This window comes from Hordeum vulgare, chromosome 6H (genome assembly GCF_904849725.1).
Source record: "Hordeum vulgare subsp. vulgare chromosome 6H, MorexV3_pseudomolecules_assembly, whole genome shotgun sequence".
Classification (NCBI taxonomy): Eukaryota; Viridiplantae; Streptophyta; class Magnoliopsida; order Poales; family Poaceae; genus Hordeum; species Hordeum vulgare.
This window is the reverse complement of record NC_058523.1, coordinates 1,559,230-1,569,736: the sequence shown is the minus strand read 5'-3', so window position 1 is coordinate 1,569,736 and position 10,507 is coordinate 1,559,230.

Genomic DNA, 10,507 nt, shown 5'->3' with positions numbered 1-10,507 from the left:
TGAGATCATATAACTCACTAACACCGGAGGAATACTTTGTGTGTATCAAACGTCGCAACGTAACTGGGTGACTATAAAGATGCTCTACAGGTATCTCCGAAGGTGTTCGTTGAGTTAGTATGGATCAAGACTGGGATTTGTCACTCCGTGTGACGGAGAGGTATCTCGGGGCCCACTCGGTAATACAACATCACACACAAGCCTTGCAAGCAATGTGACTTAGTGTAAGTTGCGGGATCTTGTATTACGGAACGAGTAAAGAGACTTGCCGGTAAACAAGATTGAAATAGGTATGAGGATACTGGCGATCGAATCTCGGGCAAGTAACATACCGAAGGACAAAGGGAATGACATACGGGAGTATATGAATCCTTGACACTGAGGTTCAAACGATAAGATCTTCGTAGAATATGTAGGATCCAATATGGGCATCCAGGTCCCGCTATTGGATATTGACCGAGGAGTCTCTCAGGTCATGTCTACATAGTTCTCGAACCAGCAGGGTCTGCACACTTAAGGTTCGACGTTGTTTTATGCGTATTTGAGTTATGGTTGGTTAACGAATGTTTTTCGGAGTCCCGGATGAGATCACGGACGTCACGAGGGTTTCCGGAATGGTCCGGAAACGAAGATTGATATATAGGATGACCTCATTTGATTACCGGAAGGTTTTCGGAGTTATCGGGAATGTACCGGGAATGACGAATGGGTTCCGGGAGTTCACCGGGGGGGGGGGGGGCAACCCACCCCAGGGAAGCCAATAGGTCTTGAGGGTGGCGCACCAGCCCTTAGTGAGATGGTGGGACAGCCCAAAAGGACCCTATGCGCATTGGAAGAAAAATCAAAGAGAAAAAGAAAAAAAAGGGGAGGTGGGAAAGGAAAGAAGGACTCCACCCACCAAACCAAGTAGGACTCGGTTTGGGGGGGGGGAGACCTTCCCCCTTGGCTCGGCCGACCCCCTTAGGGCTCCTTGAGCCCCAAGGCAAGGCTCCCCCTCTCCCACCTATATAAACGGAGGTTTTAGGGCTGATTTGAGATGACTTTTCCACGGCAGCCCGACCACATACCTCCATGGTTTTTCCTCTAGATCGCGTTTCTGCGGAGCTCGGGCGGAGCCCTGCTGAGATGAGATCATCACCAACCTCCGGAGCGCCGTCACGCTGCCGGAGAACTCTTCTACCTCTCCGTCTCTCTTGCTGGATCAAGAAGGCCGAGATCATCGTCGAGCTGTACGTGTGTTGAACGCGGAGGTGCCGTCCGTTCGGCACTAGATCGGAGCGGATCGTGGGACGGATCGCGGGACGGTTCGCGGGGCGGATCGAGGGACGTGAGGACGTTCCACTACATCAACCGCGTTTCTTAACGCTTCTGCTGTATGGTCTACAAGAGTATGTAGATCACTCATCCCCTCTCGTAGATGGACATCACCATGATAGGTCTTCGTGCGTGTAGGAAATTTTTTGTTTGCCATGGGACATTCCCCAACAGTGGCATCATGAGCTAGGTTCATGCGTAGATCTCTTGTCGAGTAGAACACACAAGTTTTTATGGGCGGTGATGTGCGTTTTGCTGCCCTCCTTAGTCTTTTCTTGATTCGGCGGTATTGTTGGATTGAAGCGGCTTGGACCGACATTACTCGTACGCTTACGAGAGACTGGTTTCATCGCTACGAGTAACCCCGTTGCTCAAAGATGACTGGCAAGTGTCAAGTTTCTCCAACTTTAGTTGAATCGGATTTGACCGAGGAGGTCCTTGGATGAGGTTATATAGCAACTCATATATCTCCATTGTGGTGTTTGCGTAAGTAAGATGCGATCCTACTAGATACCCATGGTCACCACGTAAAACATGCAACAACAAAATTAGAGGACGTCTAAATTGTTTTTGCAGGGTATGCTTGTGATGTGATATGGCCAACGATGTGATGTGATATATTGGATGTATGAGATGATCATGTTGTAATAGATAATATCGACTTGCACGTCGATGGTACGGCAACCGGCAGGAGCCATAGGGTTGTCTTTATACTAACGTTTGTGCTTTCAGATGCGTTTACTATTTTGCTAGGATGTAGCTTTAGTAGTAATAGCATGAGTAGCACGACAACCCCCATGGCGACACGTTGATGGAGATCGTGGTGTGGCGCCGGTGACAAGAAGACCGTGCCGGTGCTTTGGTGATGGAGATCAAGGAGCACGTAATGATGGCCATATCATGTCACTTATGACTTGCATGTGATGTTAATCCTTCTATGCACCTTATTTTGCTTAGAACGACGGTAGCATTATGAGGTGATCTCTCACTAAAATTTCAAGACGAAATTGTGTTCTCCCCGACTGTGCACCGTTGCTACAGTTCGTCGTTTCGAGACACCACGTGATGATCGGGTGTGATAGACTCAACGTTCACATACAACGGGTGCAAAACAGTTGCGCACGCGGAACACTCGGGTTAAGCTTGACGAGCCTAGCATGTGCAGACATGGCCTCGGAACACATGAGACCGAAAGGTCGATCATGAATCATATAGTTGATATGATTAGCATAGGGATGCTTACCACTGAAACTACTCTCGACTCACGTGATGATCGGACTTGGGATAGCGTAAGTGGATCATGAACCACTCAAATGACTAGAGAGATGTACTTTTTGAGTGGGAGTTTAGCATATAATTTGATTAAGTTAAACTCTAATTATCTTGAACATAGTCTAAGTCCACTTTGAATATATTTGTGTTGTAGATCATGGCTCACGCGAGAGTCATCCTGAATTTTAATACGTTCCTAGAGAAAGCTAAGTTGAAAGATGATGGAAGCAACTTTGTAGACTGGGCTCGTAATCTTAAGCTAATCTTACAAGCTGGGAAGAAGGATTATGTCCTTAATGCTGCGCTAGGAGATGAACCACCCGCTACGGCTGATCAGGATGTTAAGAACGCTTGGTTAGCACGTAAGGAGGACTACTCAATAGTTCAATGTGCAGTCTTGTATGGCTTGGAACCGGGACTTCAACGTCGCTTTGAGCGTCATGGAGCATTTGAGATGTTCCAGGAGTTGAAGTTTATCTTTCAGAAGAACGCCCGGATCGAGAGGTATGAGACCTCCGATAAATTCTATGCTTGCAAGATGGAGGAGAACTCGTCTGTCAGTGAACATGTGCTCAAAATGTCTGGGTACTCAAACCGTCTAGCTGAGCTGGGGATTGAACTCCCGCAAGAGGCTATCACTGACAGAATCCTTCAATCACTGCCGCCAAGCTATAAAGGCTTTGTGTTGAACTACAACATGCAAGGGATGAACAAGTCTCCCGGCGAGTTGTTTGCGATGCTGAAAGTCGCAGAGTCTGAACTCCGTAAAGAGCATCAAGTGTTGATGGTGAATAAGACCACTAGTTTCAAGAGAAACGGCAAAGGCAAGAAGGGTAATTCAAAGAAGAGCGGCAAGCCTGTTGCCAATCCGACGAAGAAACCCAAAGCTGGACCTAAGCCTGAAACAGAGTGTTACTATTGCAAGGGTATGGGTCACTGGAAGCGCAATTGCCCCAAGTATCTGCCAGATAAGAAGGCGGCCAAAGAAAAATCAGGTATATTCGATATACATGTTATTGATGTGTACTTAACCGGCTCTCGTAGTAGTGCCTGGGTATTCGATACCGGTTCTGTTGCTCACATTTGCAACTCGAAACAGGAACTGCGGAATAAACGAAGGCTGGCGAAAGATGAAGTGACGATGCGTGTAGGAAATGGTTCCAAGGTTGATGCAATCGCCGTCGGCACAGTTTCACTTCAGTTACCATCAGGATTAGTTATGAACCTGAATCATTGTTATTTAGTGCCTGCGTTGAGCATGAACATTATATCTGGATCTTGTTTATTGCGAGACGGTTACTCTTTTAAGTCAGAGAATAATGGTTGTTCTGTTTCTATGAGTAACATCTTTTATGGTCATGCATCCAATGTGAGAGGATTATTCATATTGAATCTTGATAGCGATACACACATACATAACATTGATACCAAAAGAGTTAGAGTTAACAATGATAGCGCCATATTTTTGTGGCACTGCCGCTTAGGTCATATTGGTGTAAAGCGCATGAAGAAACTCCATGCCGATGGACTTTTGGAGTCACTTGGCTTTGATTCACTTGACACGTGCGAACCATGCCTCATCGGCAAGATGACTAGAACTCCGTTCTCCGGAACAATGGAGCGTGCAAGTGACTTGTTGGAAATCATACATACCGATGTGTGTAGTCCGATGAGTGTAGAGGCACGCGGCGGATATCGTTATTTTCTCACCTTCACTGACGATTTGAGTAGATATGGTTATGTCTACTTAATGAAGCACAAGTGTGAAACATTTGAAAAGTTCAGGCAATTTCAGAGTGAAGTTGAAAATCATCGTAACAAGAAGATCAAGTTCCTACGGTCTGATCGTGGGGGTGAATATCTGAGTTTCGAGTTTGGTGCTCACTTAAGACAATGTGGAATTGTTTCACAGTTGACACCGCCTGGAACACCACAGCGTAATGGTGTGTCCGAACGTCGTAATCGTACTTTATTAGAGATGGTGCGATCTATGATGTCTCTTACCGATTTGCCGTTATCATTTTGGGGTTATGCATTAGAAACATCTGCATTCACTTTAAATAGGCCACCATCAAAATCCGTTGAGACGACACCATACGAATTGTGGTATGGCAAAAGGCCAAAGTTGTCATTTCTTAAAGTTTGGGGATGTGATGCTTATGTCAAAAAGCTTCAGCCTGAAAAGCTGGAACCCAAAGCGGAAAAGTGCGTCTTCATATGTTACCCAAAAGAGATAGTTGGGTACACCTTCTATCTCAAATCCGAGGGCAAAGTGTTTGCTGCTAAAAACGGAGCTTTTCTCGAGAAGGAGTTTCTCTCGAGAGAATTGAGTGGGAGGAAGATAGAACTTGACGAGGTTGTCGAACCTCTCATCCCTCTGGATGGTGGCGCAGGGCAAGGGGAAACCTCTGTCGTTGCGACGACGGTTGAGGAGGAAGTTAATGATGATGATCATGAAACTCCGGTTCAAGTTTCTGTTGTACCACGCAGGTCGACGAGACCACGTGCTGCTCCAGAGTGGTACGGTAATCCCGTCTTATCAATCATGTTGTTGGACAACAATGAACCTGCAAGTTATGAAGAAGCAATGGTGGGCCCAGATTCCAACAAATGGCTAGAAGCCATGAAGTCGGAGATAGGATCCATGTATGAGAACAAAGTGTGGACTTTGGAGGTACTGCTTGAGGGCCGCAAGGCTATTCAAAACAAATGGATCTTTAAGAGAAAGACGGACGCTGACGGCAATGTGACCGTTTATAAAGCTCGACTTGTGGCAAAGGGTTTTTCACAAGTTCAAGGAGTTGACTACGATGAGACATTCTCACCCGTAGCGATGCTTAAGTCTGTCAGAATCATGTTAGCAATAGCTGCATTTTTCGATTATGAAATCTAGCAGATGGATGTCAAAACGGCGTTCCTTAACGGTTTCCTTAAGGAAGAATTGTATATGATGCAACCCGAAGGTTTTGTCGATCCTAAGAATGCTAACAAGGTGTGCAAGCTCCAGCGATCCATTTATGGACTGGTGCAAGCATCTCGGAGTTGGAATAAACGTTTTGATGAGGTTATCAAAGCATTTGGATTTATAGAAGTGGTTGGAGAATCTTGTATTTACAAGAAAGTGAGTGGGAGCTCTGTGGCGTTTCTAATATTATATGTGGATGACATATTGTTGATTGGAAACAACGTAGAGTTTTTGGAGAGCATAAAGATTACTTGAATAAAAGTTTCTCTATGAAGGACCTAGGAGAAGCTGCTTACATTCTAGGCATTAAGATCTACAGGGATAGATCAAAACGCCTGATAGGACTTTCACAAAGCACATAGCTTGATAAAGTTTTGAAAAGGTTCAAAATGGAACAGTCCAAGAAGGGGTTCTTGCCAGTTTTACAAGATACGAGATTGAGTAAGACTCAGTGCCCAGCAACTGATGAGGATAGAGAGCATATGCGCTCCGTCCCCTATGCTTCAGCCATAGGTTCTATCATGTATGCGATGTTGTGCACTAGACCGGACGTTAGCCTGGCCATAAGTATGGCAGGTAGGTTCCAGAGTAATCCAGGAGTGGATCACTGGACAGCGGTCAAGAATATCCTGAAGTACCTGAAAAGGACTAAGGAGATGTTTCTCGTGTATGGAGGTGACGAAGAGCTCGCCGTAAAGGGTTACGTCGATGCAAGCTTTGACACAGATCCGGACGACTCTAAGTCGCAAACCGGATACCTATTTATTCTTAATGGGGGTGCGGTAAGCTGGTGCAGTTCCAAGCAAAGCGTCGTAGCAGATTCTACATGTGAAGCGGAGTACATGGCTGCCTCGAAGGCGGCTAAGGAGGGTGTCTGCATGAAGCAGTTCATGACGGATCTTGGAGTGGTGCCAAGCGCACTGAATCCAATAACCTTGTTCTGTGACAACACGGGTGCCATTGCCTTAGCAAAGGAACCACTGTTTCACAAGTAGTCCAGACACATCAAACGACGCTTCAACCTCATCCGCGACTACGTCGAAGGAGAGGACATAAATATATGCAAAGTGCACACGGATCTGAATGTAGCAGACCCGCTGACTAAACCTCTTCCACGGACAAAGCATGATCAACACCAGAACTGTATGGGTGTTAGATTTATTACAATGTAATTCGCATGATGATGTGAGGGCTAGATTATTGACTCTAGTGTAAGTGGGATACTGTTGGAATTATGCCCTAGAGGCCATAATAAATATAGTTATTATTATAATTCCTGTATCAAGATAATCGTTTATTATCCATGCTATAATTGTATTGAATGAAGACTCATTTACATGTGTGGATACATAGACAAAACACGGTCCCTAGCAAGCCTCTAGTTGGCTAGCCAGTTGATCAAAGATAGTCAGTGTCTTCTGATTATGAACAAGGTGTTGTTGCTTGATAACTGGATCACGTCATTAGGAGAATGACGTGATGGACTAGACCCAAACTAATAGACGTAGCATGTTGATCGTGTCATTTTGTTGCTACTGTTTTCTGCGTGTCAAGTATTTGTTCCTATGACCATGAGATCATATAACTCACTAACACCGGAGGAATACTTTGTGTGTATCAAACGTCGCAACGTAACTGGGTGACTATAAAGATGCTCTACAGGTATCTCCGAAGGTGTTCGTTGAGTTAGTATGGATCAAGACTGGGATTTGTCACTCCGTGTGACGGAGAGGTATCTCGGGGCCCACTCGGTAATACAATATCACACACAAGCCTTGCAAGCAATGTGACTTAGTGTAAGTTGCGGGATCTTGTATTACGGAACGAGTAAAGAGACTTGCCGGTAAACGAGATTGAAATAGGTATGCGGATACTGACGATCGAATCTCGGGCAAGTAACATACCGAAGGACAAAGGGAATGACATACGGGATTATATGAATCCTTGGCACTGAGGTTCAAACGATAAGATGTTCGTAGAATATGTAGGATCCAATATGGGCATCCAGGTCCCGCTATTGGATATTGACCGAGGAGTCTCTCGGGTCATGTCTACATTGTTCTCGAACCCGCAGGGTCTGCACACTTAAGGTTCGACGTTGTTTTATGCGTATTTGAGTCATATGGTTGTATACTGAATGTTGTTCGAAGTCCCTAATGAGATCACGGACGTCACGAGGGTTTCCGGAATGGTCCAAAAACGAAGATTGATATATAGGATGACCTCATTTGATTACCGGAAGGTTTTCGGAGTTACCGGGAATGTACCGGGAATGACGAATGGGTTCCGGGAGTTCACCGTGGGGGGGGGGGGGCAACCCACCCCGGGGAAGCCCATAGGTCTTGAGGGTGGCGCACCAGCCCTTAGTGGGCTGGTGGGACAGCCCAAAAGTACCCGATGCGCATTGGAAGAAAAATCAAAGAGAAAAAAAGGGGAGGTGGGAAAGGAAAGAAGGACTCCACCCACCAAACCAAGTAGGACTCGGTTTGGGGGGGAGACCTTCCCCCTTGGCTCGGCCGACCCCCTTGGGGCTCCTTGAGCCCCAAGGCAAGGCTCCCCCTCTCCCACCAATATATACGGAGGTTTTAGGGCTGATTTGAGACGACTTTTCCATGGCAGCCCGACCACATACCTCCACGGTTTTTCCTCTAGATCGCGTTTCTGCGGAGCTCGGGCGGAGCCCTGTTGAGAAAAGATCATCACCAACCTCCGGAGCGCCGTCATGCTACCGGAGAACTCTTCTACCTCTCCGTCTCTCTTGCTGGATCAAGAAGGCCGAGATCATCGTCAAGCTGTACGTGTGCTGAACGCGGAGGTGCCATCCGTTCGGCACTAGATCGGAGCGGATCGTGGGACGGATCGCGGGACGGTTCACTGGGCGGATCGAGGGACGTGAGGATGTTCCACTACATCAACCGCGTTTCTTAACGCTTCTGCTGTACGGTCTACAAGGGTATGTAGATCACTCATCCCCTCTCGTAGATGGACATCACCATGATAGGTCTTCGTGCGCGTAGGAAATTTTTTGTTTCCCATGCGACATTCCGCAACATGGGATGGAATCAACCCCTAGGTGGGCTGGTGCACGTCCCACCCAGCCCAAGGCGCAGCAAGAGAAGGGTGAGGGCAAACCCTAGCACTAGGGGGCCCAAGGCCCACCAAGGGGTGCGCCTCCACCCCTCGCTGCCCTGGCCGCCACCCCTAGGGTGGGAACCCTAGAGGTGGCGCACCGCCTCCCTCTCCCCCTATATATAGTTGAGGTTTGAGGCCCTTTTGAGACACGGAAACCTCTCTCCCTCGGCGCAGCCCTACCTCTCTCCTTCCTCGTTCTCTGCGGTGCTTGGCGAAGCCCTGCCGGAGTTCCACGTAGCTCCACTACCACCACGCCGTAGTGCTGCCGGAGCTCTTCCTCAACCTCTCCTTCCTCCTTGCTGGTTCAAGATGTTGGAGACGTCACCGGGATGCACGTCTGTTGAACGCAGAGGTGCCGTGATTCGGCACATAGATCGGAAGTGATACTTCTCCAACGTATCTATAATTTGTGATGGTTTCATGCTATTATCTTGTCAAACTTTGGATGTTTTATATGCCTTTTATATCTTTTCTGGGACTAACTTATTAACTCAGTGCCAAGTGTCACTTCTTGTATTTTTCCGTGTTTTTGACCCTTTTCAGAGGAGGATTTGAAACGGAGTCCAAACGGAACAAAACTTCCGAAAAGATTTTTTCCGTAACAGAAGATCGGGAGACTTGAGAGCCAAGGCAGGGGCTCCCCAGGGACCCCACAAGCCCCTAGCCGTGGCCAGGGGGAGGCCGCGCCTCCCTGGCTTGTGGGCCCCCTGGACCTCTTCTGCCCGTGGTCTCTGGCCTATATATTCCCTAAAATACCAGAAAAAAATCAAGGGAGCCACGAAAACACTTTTCCGCCGCCGCAAGCTTCCGTTTCCACGAGATCTCATCTGGAGACCTTTCCGGTGCCCTGCCGGAGGGGGTTTCGGAGACAGAGGGCCTCTTCATCAACACCTTTGCCTCTCCGATGATGCGTGAGTAGTTTACTTCGGACCTACGGGTCCATAGCTAGTAGCTAGATGGCTTCTTCTCTCTCTTGGATCTTCAATACAAAGTTATCCATGATCTTCATGGAGATCTACCCGATGTAATCTTCCTTTGCGGAGTGTTTGTCGAGAACCGATGAATTGTGGATTTATGATCAGATTATCTATGAATATTTTTTGAGTCTTCTCTGATTTCTTATATGCATGATTTCATATCCTTGTAATTCTCTTCGAGTTCTGGGTTTTCTTTGGCCAACCAGATATATGATTCTTGCAATGGGAGAAGTGCTTGGTTTTGGGTTCATACCGTGCGATGACCTCACCCAGTGACAGAAGGGGTAGCGAGGCACGTATCGTGTTGTTGCCATCAAGGGTAAAAAGATGGGGTTTTCACCATTGGTTTGAGTTTATCCCTCTATCATGTCATCTTGCTTAAGGCGTTATTCTGTTCGTCATGAACTCAATAAACTAGATGCATGTTGGATAGCGGTCGATGTGTGGAGTAATAGTAGTAGATGCAGAAAGTATCGGTCAACTTGTCTCCGACCTGATGCCTATATGTATGATCATTGCCTTAGATATCGTCATGACTTTGCGCGGTTCTATCAATTGCTCGAGAGTAATTTGTTCACCCACCGTGTTATTTTCTATTTTGAGAGAAGCCGCTAGTGAACACTATGGCTCCCAGGTCTACTTCACATCATATTTTCAGCCTTACACTTTTACTTTGTTTTGCTTTCCGCTTTCAGTTCTCACTTTGCAAACAATCTAGAAGGAATTGACAACCCCTTTATAGCGTTGGTTGCAAGCTCTTTTGTGTTTTGCGCAGGTACTCTGGACTTCACGCGATCCTCCAACTGGATTGATACCTTGGTTCTCAAACTGAGGGAAATACTTACTG